Source organism: Vicugna pacos, chromosome 30 (assembly GCF_048564905.1).
Source record: "Vicugna pacos chromosome 30, VicPac4, whole genome shotgun sequence".
In the NCBI taxonomy this organism is placed as follows: domain Eukaryota; kingdom Metazoa; phylum Chordata; class Mammalia; order Artiodactyla; family Camelidae; genus Vicugna; species Vicugna pacos.
Window position 1 is genome coordinate 27065677 of NC_133016.1, and position 17391 is coordinate 27083067.

General features: G+C 43.7%; 1 protein-coding gene and 1 long non-coding RNA gene across 2 annotated transcripts in view; one reads left to right on the plus strand and one right to left on the minus strand.

Annotated features, from left to right (window-relative positions):
- The window catches only part of LOC140690323 (uncharacterized), a 1184725-nt gene that overhangs the window by 609359 nt on the left and 557975 nt on the right, over positions 1-17391 (plus strand). The window lies entirely within an intron of this gene.
- The window catches only part of LOC140690316 (trafficking protein particle complex subunit 9-like), a 53700-nt gene that overhangs the window by 30872 nt on the left and 5437 nt on the right, over positions 1-17391 (minus strand). The gene's annotated exons all lie outside the window — the stretch shown is intronic.

The following is a 17391-nucleotide window of genomic DNA, read 5'->3' on the forward strand; positions in this document are numbered from 1 at the left end:
AATACATTATCTAACAACACACAAGCCCAGCGTTTATAGCTGAGGGTCTCGGTCCTTGCTTTACAACCAGCAGAGTGCTATCTAAAACCTCAACTACACAAGCAAAGCATTGTCTCTGCTTTTTAAGGCAAGGAGTCTGGAGTGAGGATGCACAGGAACTTGCTTGTAAAGCAGTATCAAAGCATATTTTTTCTTCTTAAAATTCAGAGGCGACTGGGGTGTGTTACAATTTGTTAACCCAATCATCTGCTTCCACATGGAACCATTATGGAGGACACCCTAGGATGAAAATCCTGGATGTGGGTCTTTTCCTGCCATCTTCAGCCACTCTATCAGGGTCTAGGCACATCCGTGAATAACGATCCTACAGTACCACTCACTCTCTTAACTCCTGGTGATTGAAACTTAATTTTAGCTCTACACAACTTTCCGTAGAAAAGTTTCAGCAATAAAAGATATAATATTCCATTTATATCTCATCATATTACTGATTTTCTGATTGCTCTAAGCTGCTTCTACTTGGTAAAGCACCTCATTCTGAAGCTGAATTCAGTAATTTCCATTGTGCATTTCTAGCCAGTTTGGGCTCGCTAACTTCTTTTGGTCAAATATCGATATACTTAATTGATTTCTTTGTTTATCAATTTCAACCAGGAGCAGAGGGAGTGTCACTCTTTTCCTCAGCCCACCCTCAACTCTTTTCCCATCAACTCAGGCCTCCTGAAAACAAAACAAAGTATTTTTTTCCCTTCTACTCTTTCCACAAACCCAACAGGAAACATCAGCCTGGAGAAAGAATTCAACACAAATTTTAAAACAAAAATCAATAAACCTGAAACAATACCATCTCCGAATCATGATACACAATGACATGAGAGTAAGTGTGTCAGGCACAAAGCATGAGGGAGCCTGACTACCTGATTTCTATTCTTCAAAGGAAGGAAGGTTTTCGTATTTTTTATTATCATTCTTGGTCATTGTTTCTGATTATGCCAAAAAATAATTTATGAAATAATTATGCACTGCAATAACTGATTTTTATTGTATCAATTTTAGAAGGCATTCAGAGGGGATAGGAAAACCCACCTCTGTAAAAAATGCAAAATTTCTTCCCCTGTTAAGAACACGTATACAAAATGCAACAGAGAATTCAAATTCTTGTGGAGAGGAGCAAAAGACACAGAATCAAATCAAAGTCATTACAATGAGTCAATTTAAAATTCACTGGACAAACATGCTCAATGCATACAAATAATTTTAAAGGCACACTGCAAACCATTCACTTAATGATCTGCAGGCTAGAGGAAGAATTTCACTCTTTAACAGACAACAGAAATCAATAGGGTGCCCCACCAAACAAGGAGCAGAGAACAATCAGGTTTTTAACAGTTCTGAGAAATCAGCATATTCTAAAGATCAAAATCCAGAAATTTTAAACATTCATTCAAACCACAATGAAAAAAGCACTTAAAGAAAAAAAAAAAAAGAAAGTAAGCACATAGATCATTGCAACAGAACAATGAGAATTTCTTGTACCGCTAGAAGAAAGAACAGGCTATAGCCTTTTACTTGAAAAGAGACTACTTTTAAAAATAACTGCTAAAACACATTTCATCATTCATGTTGCATTTAAAAATCTGAGGTACATGTATCTGATCAGAAAAGCAATTCTGAGTAATAGTATGTTACAATTCAGTGCCAGTTTGCTTTAGAAGAAAAGAGAAAAGTTACTGTTTCTAATTCTGCACAAAGTTTAAAGAACCTCCCTGCCTCTATCTCCTCCCATTTCCTAAGCTCATGCTCCCTAATCCTTCTGAAACAAGTATGAGAAAGTCTTATTCCCAATATGCCAAATGACAACTGAATATCAATTTATTAGTGTAAATATATGCCAACACCTTGAAATGGAGGAGAAAGGTATCAGAAGTCTATATGGAATTTCTTTCTACCTTCCTGAAATCACACACACCAACGTTCACACAGACACAGACACAGACACAGACACATAGCCCCTGGATTACTGGCCACTTCACAAGCTTAGTACTTACAACTTGTAGAAGGTAACTTTGTAGTTACTTTAAAATACAAAACTGTCAGCTTTTGAAAGCCTTCATCATCTGCTAAACCATCTAAATATCAAAGAGACCCAATTAGCCTTCTCTGTAGAATGTAATTTCCCTTGACGGCAAAACAGTCTCTAAGAAGTACTGGATCAAAGATTCGTGTTTATCACTACCTATGATCGTTTTTAAGCACATTAACAGATTCAGAAATGTATGTCTCAAAAACATTTATTCCTATTGAAATAGTATACGTGTTCAATTGTCTATACAGTGACTAGGTCCCATGATGGTGTTTAAGAGCTATTTTGTGTATAGCAATATTTACTTTCAAGTGCAGAAAAGGAAGGTGTGTATTACTCAGTTGTAGAGCACCTGCTTAGCATGCACAATGTCCTGGCTTCAGTCCCCAGTACCTCCAAAAAAAATAAATAAAAATAAGTGCATATTTAAAAATAAGAATAAAGTTATAAAAAATGCAGACTAAAAACCACTGCAATCTAGGTGCTACAATTATACTAAAAAAACAAGTGTTTCTATCAAATATTAACTATATGCCAATCACAGAGACAACCAAAGGTCACACCTGAAGCATCACGTGTGATTCTCAGCAACCCTACTAAGTAGACACGGATGAGAAACCCGGCTCTGCGGATGAGGAGACGGAGCTCGGAGGAGCCGGGGACGCTGACTGTCCTGCTCCCCGTGACACCGCGTCAGCCCAGGGCAAGCGCTGACAGAGCTGCACTGAGGGGACACCCAGCTGCATGGAACCTTGGGGCACTGGGGAGTCCCAGAAAACACTAAAAACTTTTCAGTGAAAAACCAGCTAAAATATATTACACTGTGCTGCATCCTTTAAACAGTGAAAGTGACTGAGACCTTTTTGATGCCTCCGTGTCCTTTCTGCCATTATCAGTTACTTGCCCTCACAGTGCCACCAGTGATGATCTGGACCCCATATGAAGTGCACTCAGATGGAAGAGCTTTTAAAGCTGGTTTATGAAGTTTGTAAGACTGTCTATGACTCACAAAGGCGGTCATTCATCACTTCTCACCGGTGTGGACGTACCACCTGAAATCACTCCTTTCTGCTTTTTAAAATCCCTTCATCTACTCCAGACTTTTCAACAGCAAAGAAGTAGCTCAACCACAGACAGTGGACAGCTTTTCACCAAATGGACTCGAACAGCCCATCTGACAACCTGGAAGCCCTTGTCTTCTATTAAACCCACTTCCAGGTACTTCATCATTTTCTGATTGGTGGACTCGGCCTCTGACTGGCCTACTCAGAGAGCTCCCAACCTCACATCCAGGGGTGGGAGAGGACCATGCTGTTGGGGGAAATCAGTGAGGAAGCTGGACATCCTCCAGCCACGTCTGCACGGGTAGAAGTGCCTCAACGTGCTCAGAAATTATACCGTCATCATCCCTGGGCTCCCATGGACTGGTTTCACATTAAACAAGCTCATGAGACACTGATGCAAGAAAACCAGAAACTTAAATTTTTAATGTAACAGAAGGCGTGAATCTATGAACCAGACTGAAATATCAGAGTTCAACCATGAGTACATTTTCTCCTCCACGGCCCAATCACGGGCAGGCAGTCACATGGCAAGCATGGACAGAAACGGAGCAGGAAGGGTTTCTAGATTAATTCAATGGACTATATTTCTATTATACGAACAGATCTACTGCCCAGAAGTCAATTAACGCCAATCACGGTGCACTCTCCGTGGACAGCGGCCAAGAAATGACTATGAGCTCCTGTGTATCAATCCTTTCCCTGTCCTTTCTAGGCTAACTGATGCACAGAGGTACAAAGATTCAGGGATGTCGATAATGCTAAACACCCAAAGCCCATCTCTGGGAACCTCAAAACCAGACAGCCAGGGTTTAAATACCAGTTCTGCCAATTACTAGTTCTGTGATTTTGCCAACTTAATTACCCTCTGTGTGCCTCAATTTCCACACTGTAAAACTGGGATAACAATCAAACCTTCCTTACTCGCTTGTTGAGAAGATTGAAGGATTCATTTCTGTAAAACTCTCAGAAAAGAATGTAGCACATTTTGGGTGTTCAACAAATGTCAACTTAATATCAAATTGTTTTACAAGTCTCCCCTCTAATCATCTTATCTGTTTCCTGGCTAGCCTAAGTCCCAAATAAAATCCTTATTTCTCCTTTTACACACTCTTGGGGAGCACCCTTATGTTCCATCCAACCACCTGTTTAAACTGAGGGAGGGGATGTCTCCTAACCACTCCTCTGGGCCATGGAGGGTGCTTCTCCCTTCACACCCCTGGCCCCTGGCCCACAGCTAGCACTCATTACACTAACAGAGTGAGGTGTGTGTCCGGGGAGACAAGCAGGGCATGTGAAACCATTCCTTTCACTCCAGTGTTGGTCACCATTGGGAAGCACGCGGGATGCTCAGCTCCATGTCAGGAAAGCCCTGTGCATGAAAGGGCAGGTCTTCTCAAGGGAAGGCTCGCTGTGGCCCAGAGCTACATGGGACAGGGTGAGTCTGTATTTCTGGGACACAGTATCATGACATGCATTTTCCCACAGCCTTGAAGTTCATGGAGAACGTGGCTTCATCAGTAACAAAGAAGACATATATTGCCTGTATACTCTTTTGTGTCATCTCTCAGTAGGCTGCTGGAGACAACATATGTATAAGTATTGGATCTCCTTAAACCCCAAAATATATGAAGTAACAAATAATTCTGTGGCTTAACGTTGGTTTAGGGCGACTGTGTAACATTTCTGACTCTGCTGATGCTAAATTATGGATATAGGAACTATGGAACCTCCTCAAATATCTTTCATCATAAAACCATCTCTCCTTATTTTCCTGTTTCTTAGTAATTGCCAAAGACTCTCAAATGATGGCTTCACACAAAACAGCAGCTAAAGTTTAAGAGCCATCTTGACATACACACTGTAGTAAACACTGCACATAATTTCTAATTCTCACAATTCTACAAATCAGATACGAATGTCCCCATCTCACAGACAAGGGAAAAACTCAAAACGAACTGACTCAGGCTCAAGTGGCTCAGTGGCAGCGCGTGCAGGCAAACCATATCAAAAACTACACCCCTTCGTATATGTACCAAATCTCCTACCACCAATTAACACACAGCGGCGGGGTCAAAACTCAGGGAACTCAATACACTTTTCACCTTTAAGGTCCTCCAGATGCCGCTTCTAGCTGTTTTATAAAATCCCGGCTCACTGGTTTCTAACACTAGAAGAAAAGCCCGATTTTGCTATTGTTTGCACAGCAAGTCTGAAATGTTCACAGTGAGATGACAGAATAAATCTAAGATATAAGCAGAATAACTTTTCCAGTTAGACAGACATAATGGACATTGGGCTATTCTGAAGCATTAAGTAAAGTAATCAAAATAAAATAACGTTGTTTAAGCCTCCTTTTACAAACAGGAAAGTTAAGACTGTAAGTAGGTGCAACAGTGCCACCTATGGGTAAAATGACCTTCCAGGTTACCAGGAAAGATGCAACAAAAAATTGCCTGTAGGATCAGTAATGAGAATCAGATAAATAAAACTTATATAGCACATGCTGCACTTTGATTCGGGGGAAAGGAGGGATATTCAGTATTTAATCTGATATTGCTAATACTCCTGAATATAAACAGAAGATATAGGCTCATGGAAACTCATCTTAGAAGAGGAAAGAATCCAGTTCAGCCACTTCATTTTACAGGAGGGGAAACTGAGACATGGGATCTGTCCTCTTGGCAATCAGCAGCAAAGTTCTCCTATGCCTCATGTCTTGCACTGTAGCAAAAACCAACAGATCTGTACTAGGCCTATATTCATAAAATTCACGTTTGTATTTTTCCAACAGTAGGTTATCTAAGTATCTTGCAAAATACTAAAAGAGCCAGGATATCATACAATTTTGTTGCCATACAAAAACATTTATTTACATAATAAAACAGCATGAGCTTTATTCTCTCTATTAAAAAAGTGACATGTCAAATCAATGTTTTGATATTTTAAACCTGTTAAGAATGTAGAAAAAAATCACAATTTTCTTTAATCACAAAATATAGGAGCTTATTCCCTGAAAATGATCAATATAGATTTTACTAAACTTAACGGATCTGGTCAGAATCCCACGAATTTAAATGTCTGAGTGGATGGTTACACGGCAACATAAATTCTGATTTGTAACAATACATATTCTGTGTAAATAATCTTCAAGGTCATCTGATTAAGGCAATTTAACTAGTCCCTGTCGCACTAGAATGATACAGATTTCATTAAAACTTCATACTACACCAAAAAAAAAAATGAATCCTTGTTACTTTAAACCATATTCAAATATATCATACAAATACATATTGAATAAGTATCAGAAATAAGCGACACTCTTTAGTATTCAGAGTTGATCCTTCTAAAATATCTGTCATTGTGCCAGCACACTTTTATTAAGCACCTCTTGGGTTCTTTGTATACAAGGCATCTACCTCTCACAGTCAGACAAATTAAACGATATTACTCAAATTTCACAAATGAGGAAATGTACTTAAGCCATGAAAATAACGTACATATTCATCAACAGGAAAGAAAAGAGTAAAGACTTTTCTTACAATATTCACTGACAATCTTTTCTTCCATATTAAAACTACATAAAACCAATTCAGTCTTTGTAAGTATTTCTGTCAAAAAGGGCCACAAGAGAAAAACAAGCAACATCATTAGCAGTGGTTGGACTTTAAGAGCTCACTTCTCTTTTGCACTATAATTATTTTTAATGTTTTGTTTTTAGTGCTTACAGAACACTAAAATAAAAAAAATAACTTTTTATGTAATTACCTGAGAATTAAAAATTTGTGAAAATGAACAATTTTAATTTCTGCCACTCTGTCTCAACTTCTCAATGGTGTCTCTCCTTTCAAGGCCTCATCAGTCTGAGATTACTAAACTCGGCCGTTTATGGAGTCACAGGTGTTCGGGTAAACACTTAACGGGAGGCTCATAAGAGGAGCAATTAAGAATGCATTCTGTGCAGTCTGGGTTCCAGCACCGAGCTAGCCACAGCCTGCTGCGTGTAATTTGGGACAAGCTGCTCCATCTCTCAATCCCTCAGCTGCAAAAAAGGAGACACTGATACCTACAATCAAACACCTGCTATGAATTAAAACATGAGGAAAACATTTTAGCCTTAGGTAGGTGTCCACTCACAGTGAGTTTGGTCATTATGATGATGAGGATGCCTGTTAATAAATTAAGCTAGACCAAACAGGAGAAATCCCCTTAAAGGAGAAACATTTTAAGTCAATGAGTATTTCTTTTTGGATGAATTGCAGAATATTCTAATGATTTTTTAATAAACCAAATTTTGTCCATTAATTATAGATTTACAGGTTCATGGAAAAGTCTCCAGAAAAAGAATTAGAGGCCTCTTACCTCTGTAAACTAAGAAAGTAAATTTTAACAAAAATCACGGAGGAGATTATACCTCATTTGGGAGAGTAAGTGCTTAACATGCATGAGGCACTCAGTTCAGTCCCCATTAACTCCATTTAAAAACATGGCTTTTTAGGAAATGGAAAATTAAAGCAAAAAGATGGAGGAATACAGAATTTTTAGAGACTCATCTCAGATTTAAGATGGGGAAGAAACCATCCATTTCTCAGAAGAAATCTTGAGGACTATGTAAACTGGATCTGAGATGTCTAGTCCTTTAACATTATTCAAGAATTCATATTACCAAGTCTTAAAATTACCTGATAACGCACAGTGGTGATACTGATCATAACAGCTTCCATCACGGATCGAGCTCCGGCTAGGACTGCTCTGTTCTGACATCTCTGCCCCTCAGGCCTCACCAGGCTGAGAGCACTAAATTCGGTCATTCAAGAGCATCTTTTGTAAGTCCTCCATTTGTGCTTCTGACTCTCCCCTCACCAGCTCCTCTGAGGGAAGCACTGTTATCATCTTTCCCACTCACAGATAAGGCCACTGAGGCACAGAGACTAAACTCGTTCCAGGTCACATTGGCATTAAAGGAATTCTGTATTTCTGCTGTTTGCTTTTGACAAAGGAATCTGAGATATCAATTCAAGGCAGACTGTTAAATAATCAAGTCTGTCAGGTCTTCACCTCAAAGAGCAGATACTATAAATTCCTGATGTAGGATGAGGCTGCCGCCACAAACTGACTCAGCTTGAAATTAATATCCAAGATGAAGCAGCGGATACACGTAAATATTCACGATTGTCAACTCTGCTCACGGGTCTGGGCCCTTCACTGCCTGAACGGGGGTGCAATCCCCACCCGTGTCTGGGAGAGAAGCGCGGCTCTTCCCCGGCTCACCCAGGCTTCACGGGGTATTTCCCCCCACAGACTGGCCTCAATGATTAAAAGATCTCAAGATTTTTACACCATGCAAATCTAAAAGACATTTCTGCAGATGGAGCACTTTCTCAGGCTTAAATCTTTTTTGCCTACACTCAGCCAGGGGGAAAAAGAAACATGACTCTACAAACTCTCTGACCCGCACCACTCACAGGAGTAGAATGGCCAGAGCAGAAGATGGTTCTTCACATTGCAGGATGAGAAAAAAATAAAGATGCCCCGACAACAGGCACTCCCAGAGACAGTGCTCAGCAGTCTTCTGCACACTCACGGTTGTGCAGCCCTCATCACCTTCTATTTCCAGAACACTTCATCACCCCTAAAGAATCCCCCTGTCACTAGCAGTCACTCCCTAATCCCCCTCCAACCAGCTCCTTCCAACCTTCACCTGCTCTCTGCCTCTGCATGTGCCTATTCTGGGCTTTTCATATCACTGAAATCAACAATATGTGGCCATTTGTGTCTGCTTCCTTTCAATTAACATGCTGTTATCAAGTCTTGTACATTTTGAAGTGGTATCAGCATCTCTTTTTTTTTTTTTGAAAAATTTAAAGATTATTAGAAGGTGGTAAGTACTATCAAAAAGAGTAGAGTGGAGCATAAGTGATTGGGTTTCAAAGGGAAAAGTGTGGGTTGAACAGTCAAAGTGGACTTCCCAAAACAGGTGGCATTTTTCATTTTCCTCTTCTTTTTTGTCTTTTTTATTCACTCTTACGTGTGAATAATGTTCCACTATATGGAGATACTACATTCTGTTCATCCATTCAGCAGCTATTTATGGACGAGGCCAGAAAAATGAGTGTAAGAGGTGACTAGCATGTATGGCATTGAAGCAAAGGGCAAAATGTGCTTTCAAAAAAATCCAACAAAGAGAGGCACAAGGAAATTCAGTCTGTTTCTGAGCAAAGTGCTTGCTTGCTTCGGCAGGACTACCGTGCAGGGCTGGGGTGGATATTGGCAGGAGTCACGGTGAGGGAGTCAACTAAGACTCCCCACTGCAAGCAGCTCAGCCAATCCTCCTCCCTCATCCTGTATTGTTAGAGAAATGTTTCTAGGTTACTCTTATTTCAAGTAATAGCATTTTAACTGCACATCTGATCATCTCCATCAGACCACATTATCTCCAAGCCACAGAAAATCATTCACTGACCGGAGCAGCTCCAGGACATAAAGGTGAATGATCAGGGAGTCCTGCAGCATTCCAGCCTGCAGGCACAAACCAAACATGTGCCCTGGTGATGTCCAGAAAATAAAATGCATGGAAATTTCTCACTGGTGGCACACGACATCTGCCCTCAAATTGCCCCAAAATCATGCTGGCAAAGCACTACTCAACCTTCTCAGTACAAAAAAAAAAAGCTAAGAAGGCAAATTTAGGCTCTTCCATTGAAAACCAGCAACCATCACTGCCAGTATCTGAGCAGGAATGCTCCTGACTTTGAAAACCACTGCGCAGATACTTTTCAAACGTGAAACTCATATATGTATTCCAAATAGATGATATTGCAGTAGGATTTTTCTTTTCAAAATTTCCACTTGCAACATTAGCACAAGAAAATTTATGTTTAGGCTTTAAAAAAATCATTTATCCTCCACTTTCTTAGTTTTGAACTTATTATTATTTTATAAATGGAGTTATGCTGTGTATTATAAACCGTTTGATTTCTGAAAACAAGACCTTTATGACCTCACTATTTCAGAGCAAACTTTAACGATTCTTTGAGAGGTGGGACCTGGGGCGCTCACTAACAGCTCTTTAAATACTGACAAGGATGTGCTATTAAGTAATGCAAAGGCTCTAACTTCACATTAGCTCAGAAAGCAAAGAAACCACACCAAAGACTTCCTTAAATATTTTATATATTCGTATTCTTTTGAATATTAAAATTCTTAAAAGAGGATTTTTTGAAAAAGACAACAGCTGTTTTAAATTTCCTCTCACCAAGAAAGCAATCTTTATCAAGAATAAAAACCCCTATGGAAATCGAAATGACAGGACGTTTCTAGCTAAGTGAACATCCAGATCTGAACACAAACCTAAATCCAATCAGATCTCACTCGAACGAGCTCAACAAAGTCCTGGGCAACCCTGGAAATTAGCTCTTTTGTTCCAAATGTTGGCTGAGCTAAGATCATCAAACAAGGAAGGGAAAGAGAGAAGACGAAAGTCCACCTGGCAGCCTCCATCAGTTTTCTTACAGCCACAAGGTGCCTCAAGGGCGGCCCCACTAACAAGCCCCCCATAAAGAAAGCCGGCATCCACACTGCCCCTGCCGTCCCCAAGTAGCCCCGATGCCCATATTCCAGCCTGTGAATGGTATTCTTATGATCCCCCAGTTGGTGGCACCCACCCCCTCATCCCTGCTACACACACAGAGCCACGGCAGCCTTCCCAAATCACAAATTTGATTACATCAACCCCACTTCGAATGCTTCAGAGGCTCCCTGTTAGAGTTCTAGCCCCACCCCAGACCCTGCTTGCCCAGCCTCACCTCAGTACACAGGTTCCCAGTGACCTCAGGGGTCCCCTGACATGCTCCTACCTCTCACTTGCCTCCAGGCTCATTTTGACTGTTTCCCAAGGAAGCCTTCCCTCCCTCCAACCTCCACAATTTGTTCCTCTCTTCCTAGAGCTTTCTAGGCTAAGTCAACTTCTGACAATGCTAAGCTCTCAAGAAGCAAATACATTTTGCTTGTTATCGTGGCTACACCCTCTTTCCCCTATACTCACAGAAGTGCACGTGTTATGAATAAATGAATGACAGGTTGGATCTCAAAAGGACAGACATACCTGCTCTCGCCCATCCCGATCCTTCTGTCTGTAGAATATCAGAAGCAAAACCTGAAGTACCTTTCCTGAGGGTCACTTTCTGTTGACACCCTTCACTGCCTACTGTGTCAGTTCTAGTAAAACTCAACTTCTTCCAAAGCCCTACACCACGGACTGTCTCCAGTGTCCTCCCGAGCAGGGGCTCCCTCCACCCTGGACTGCACAGGGCACTCTCCCCGGGTCCCCACGCCAAAAGCCTCCAGGCCTCTGCCCGGGCTGCACCTGCGACCTGAGCCACATTCTTGACTCCTTCTCCTGGCTGACTCTTACTCTGTCCTCACAACTGAATTTAGAGCCCATTTCTTCCAGGAAGTCCTCTCTGATAATGTCCTTAAGTCTTGTCTGGGCTCTATCTATAGCAGCAATATATGGAGACCAACTGGGTGCCTGCTCCTAATAAGACCACGAACCCTTGGGGGCCACGTGGGAAGGAGTGAGAGATTACAAGACGGGTGGGGGAATCAAAAAGCAAAAATCACAGCCCAAGTCCCAAATTCAAGGATACTTTCTCAGAAAAAAGTATAAACTATTTCACACGGGTCCAATTTGGCTACTATTTTTGTGGCTTGTGGACAGCAAGAACTTGGTGTTCTAGTCCAAAACCTAGGTTACATGCAAAGAAATGTATATATTCATATCCAAAGGAAACAAGAGCTGCTCAACAACAGTTTGCAGTTAGAACTGAAAGGAACTTTGATAAAGGCAATCTCTCTCTCTCTCTCTTCTTTCTTTTCTGGAATCATATAATTTTAGAATTATTTGCGTGACTAACAGGTGGCTACAGCCCGTGATTTTGCACAGGAGTGTTTGGGGCTTAGGAAGCCCAGATTAGATTCACTCTGTAAATGCAATCACACCAACACACTGATAGGTGCCGTGGTGGTGACGCTGATGTTCCAAAGCAGGCAACCTTATTCTGTAAGAGAACTCTAAATAGAAAGCAAGAAATGCAATGTTCTATACTGAATTTCATTTGCTATATGGGTCATTAATTGATAGTATATCTTGACTAATGGAACCCAAAAATAAATTGTCAACGTCGGTTTTCTTCATCTGACCGTTTTATGCTAACTTTGGATATTAAACACTCACACCATACGGAAAGCTCAGGTTTACGCTGCAGCACAGTTTTATCCCGCGGAAGAAAGCTGACCAAGGGAGAACTGGAGAGTTTCCCTTCAGAAGCTGGAGAGTCTGGTTTTGCACCTGTACATCATTTGCAACCACGTCATCTTCAAAGGAGTTAGACGTTACCTCTGTGGGGCGAAAAGCACTACGTGCTTCAGAATCATCAAAGAACGCTGAGCTTTGTGAAACAGTCCTGAGGCACTTAAATCATACTTTTTCTGAAAGGCTCCAAAACTGACCCACTTCACCATTCCAGATATAACAGGGAAGTACTGGAAACAGTAGAGAGAACATGCCCTTGAAGTCTGACAAGGCCTTGCTTGAATCCTGCTACAGCATTTACTAGCCGCTAAACAGACCAATTCCTTAACCCCTCTGAGAAGGCTTCCCAATCTGCAAAAGGGGGCTGCCACTGACCACCTGGGAGGCATGGATGTGAATGCAACACGCAAGTAGGGTGGCCGACTGGTACCTGACACGGGGCCTGGCTAGTTTCCCTCCGCTGCCCTTTTCCCCCTTTAAACTTGCACTGTTCCCCCGGTAACGATCAAGCCCCCGGAACAGACTGCCCGTATCTTCTGTGTATCCCTGGATACATGCCTTACCCTTAGGAGGCCAGAAAAACAACTGCCTCCTCCCAAGTCACTAACAATGTTCTTAAGAGTCTGGGTATATTTAACTCTATTTTTCAGGGAGACTACTCCAGAACTTTCCAAGCACCATTCTCCAGGTTGGCTCCCCTCCCTTTGCCCATCCCTTCTCACCTCAGATCCTCTGTCTGACTGCCTTCTGTTCATGGGAAAGAGAGTCCGGTAAGGTGGGGACTCCCTAGGCCTCCCTCCCTCCCTCACAGGTGACTGTGACTACATTCTCCCCACTCCCCACTCCAACTTCAGCTTCTGAGGACTCTACCCTCCCAGACCCTGCAGCCTCTGCACCTTCCCAAGACGCACATGTGGCCACGACCCTCCCTGCAGATTTCTTCCTGGTTGGCCCTGCCCACCACCTGGCCCCTTAAGGATAAATAGCATTGCTCTGAAAATGGCAAATGCAGCTAACTGACACACCAAAGCTGCATGGTCTGGGCTTTCCTCCAACCCAGGCACAGCCCTGCCCCCCCTCAGCCTCAGTCTGCAGCCCTCGAGAAGATCTAATTCACATGCAAGGCTGTGAACACCAGCTAAGAATGACGACTCCCAACGTGTATGTCTAGTCCGGCTCCTTCACTTGAGCCCCAGGCTCATCGAACCGAGTGCCTCTTTGAAGTCGTAACTTGGATGAAAAATGGCATCTTAAAAATGCCTCATGTCCACCATTTACTCTGGAATTCGATTCCTGGCAGGTATCTCCCAGACTCCCCATTTTAGTAACAGCCCCAGCACCCACCTAGTTGTCTGAGGTCACATTCAATTTCCACTCTTCCCTCCCCCCGGCCCTGACCTGAAATCAGTCCTGTTATTTATGACAATAAGTCCATCTCAAGTGTGGTTCTGCAGGGACCATGGCCGGAACCCCACAAGCTCACAGCATGGTGCACTGAATAACAGTCCTCCGTAGGGGGCTCCCAGGCGGGGGAGGCATCTCCTGCCACTGGCCACCTCAGAAGGCACTGGATTCTCACACAGGAGGCCCAGGAGAAGGGACTCAAGGTTCTCCCGTGGTCTGAGCTTTGAAGGGCCCGAGGTCTGGGGGAGCTCCTAATTAGCAGACACACTTGAAAGTGAGCAGATGAGGATGTGGGAACCCAGGCAAGGCTGTTCTCACTCCAACTCCTGGGCTCATGGGAGCCACGGGAAAGGCCTGTGTCCAGGATACAGCCCGGCCATCACAGATCCCTGCCTGCAATTGCCAACCCGGACAGCCTAGACTCCATCTACTTGCGACACTTACTTCTGTTCTGTTCCCCACCCAGAATGTGATGGACTCATTCAGATATTCTGGCCTGTCTCAAGTGAGACAAATTCAGTGAAAAATGAAGTGTCCACATTTGGACCAGAGCATGAAAGGAGAAACAAGACCTCATGGTCAGCATGATGGTGGTGGCCACACCCTTCCACCGGGTGAGATGAACCATGGTGAGGGTGAGAATCCAAGGTCCTAGGTCGGCCAAATCATCTTCCTTCATGGTTGTCTGGGGTATTGGAGACTGACTACCACAAACTAATGACACGGCCGTCAGTGGTGAACGTCAGCTGCAACAGAAACGGATTCAGCTATTTTCTACCAACATGGGTTAAAAGTAAATCCCTGGGTAGGAAGGTCTGCACGGCTGCTGAGGCAAACCACAGACCCAGCTCTGAATGCCCACTGGCTGAAACAGAGAGGAAGCTATGGCCCTTTTAGCTGTCCCTGTCTCCAACAGATCCAGGTGAGCCAGCTACTTAGGAGAAGGCCATGTTGTCCTGATACTCAGAAAAACCAGCCTCGTAAAGGGAACAAAATAGTGGCATGGATTTTAGACCCAATTCAGCCCCTTTATGAAGGCAAAGTAAAGTAAATGGCACGGGGAAGTTGAATGCAAAAAAAAAAAATTAAAGAACCAAACGGTGACTGCTTCCTCCAACAGCGTCCCCTGCAGATGCTCACCCCCGAGCCGGCCACTTCCTCACAAGTGACCGCCGGCCAGGAAGCGCCGTCACGCACGTCACACAGCGACAGCCAGGAACCGCGTGCCGAGCACGTTTGTATAAAAGCAGGAATCGTGCAAGTTGCCGCAGAATTTGACTTTACAAGTTTAAATACTCCATGAAAAGAATCCCTCAGCAGCCGCCTAAATCAATTCGCATCTCACTTCTTCAAAACAATGAAACAAATTTAATAAGGGCGCATTTGTCACCAAATAAAAAGAGGACCAAACAGGTTCCTCAAAGCAAGGATTTTAACAGGTATCAAAAACCAGTGGGTAATGTGCAAACAAAGTAAATATTCCAAAAATTAAGAAAATACAAAATGACGAGGATAATACATGGATCAAGACAGCTGTAAAGTTTTTGCTTTTTAAAATGATTGAGACAGCACGGATGGCAATCTGGCTATTTCCAATGCAGGATGTGCACAGCCCACATTTTCAGATGCAACAACATGCTCACTGGGCAGTACAAGTGAAAAAGGAATAAAGAAAAAGGAAAAGATGAAGACGAGAAAATTAGAAACACACAAGAACAAAAATGATTTTGACAGCATGTACAAGAATTTACGTGAGTGTGTGAGGCCAGGGATGCGGAGATGGTGAAACCCACCCTCACCTCTTGCTCCAGGGAAAGCAGGGGCCTGAGGGGAGCGGTGCTGCCGGACGACCCCAACGTGGTCAGCGCCCCTAACCCAAATTCCACCTACAAGCGTCTAGGCAGATTTTGAGCTACAAATTGTGGTCGCATTTCATTCTGGACCGTTTTACTCACTTCCACCAAGAGTAGCAGGAGAGAATTAGGCTCTGCTCCTTCACCAAAGCATTGTTTAAAAAACTAATGACTGTGGAATACTAAAAGCAACAATGTGGTAAAAGTGACTGGAGGAGAATGTGCTTGACCTGAGCTCACTGGCCGCGTTATCTCACTGACGTTCAGAAGCTGGCAGAGCTCTTATGGTACCAGGACAGACAGACCCACAAGGAGGGAGATTTAATGCGCTGCTGTATTTTGATGCCGGGAGCCATGCCTGGTACATGAGGTTCTGGGTAATCAATAGTGACAGTGTCAAACACTGTGGGCTAAGTACACATTCGGCTACTCCGCCAAGTCCCAAGGGCAGACTTCAAAAGACAAAAACAAGCTGGCATTCTTTGGTGGCTCTGCAGACTCAGAGACAAGCATTTGTTGAGTAAAAATGTCACCAGTGACTCCTATGACAAAAGAGGAGGCACTGGCGTGGGGGCTGGGGCAGGGCTCAAGGCTTCAACTGCTCACTCACCAGTCTGTCCAGGGGGAGAAGGTGGTCCCTGCTTACGTTGCACCGATGCACCTACCTTGACTAATGCCTGGGGCCTCAGCAGGTGTTGACAGGTGAGGTGAACAGAGCCAGACTCGGTGTAGCACGGTGCTGGGAGCTATGCCCTCAGCAGTGCCCAGGCTCCTAAACATACCAGCACATCCCCAAGAAGCAGAAGGGGAGTGCGGGCATGTAGATCACAGGGCCCTGTGAGGACAAGCACAGATCATGGCCACGACAAGCCTCTCCCCTTCCTTAAGCCATACAGGTATATCTGGGAGGAACAGAAAATTCATCCAGAGACCGCTAGGTGGGCTCTCGCAGATGGGACTCGGGTCCACTTCTCTTCTCACTCACAGGGCTGGTCTAGATATTCTTTTTATCAATTCTCTAGCATCTTCTCCTCCAACTTACCAACAACCAGAAAGTAGGATCTGATCTTAGGTAAGTTCAAGAATCACAGAGCACTGACTTCACGGCGGGCCCAGCAGCATGTGCCAGGTTCTCGGACCGTCACCTGTGGGACCACCATGAGCCCTCTCCAGACACAAGGACAGAGGCCATAGGACGGGGGGACACAGCTTCCCTTACTCTCCCCAGCAAAGGGGGACCACTTCTCGGCAAAGACATCTCACCCTCTTCTGCCCGAGGGACAGCACGATAGATACACCGGGAAACAGAGCAGAAGGTGGGGGTTAGGCAGCCCAAAAGAGCTCGTCTGTACTTCCGAGGCAAAGTGGGGACTTTGACTTAATCACAGGGACAAACTGAGAATGAACATTTCCCTGCTCTGTCCCATACACCATGATACGCCTTTCCCTGCATAAGGAGTTCATTCGGGAGTCCCTGGCGGTGTTTCTGATGTCCTAACTTGGCATGGTGGCTGTCGGGCAAGAAGAGAGGGCCTGAGCCGAACAGGTGCTGGGCCTGAGAGGCAGGAGACACCGGCTCCAGCCCCAGCTCAACCAGTGCCCCGTTCCGCCTCTCGGGGTTAAGCATCTCATCCAAAAGCAAAGGAATGAGACTGTCCCAGGACAGGCTGCCCAACA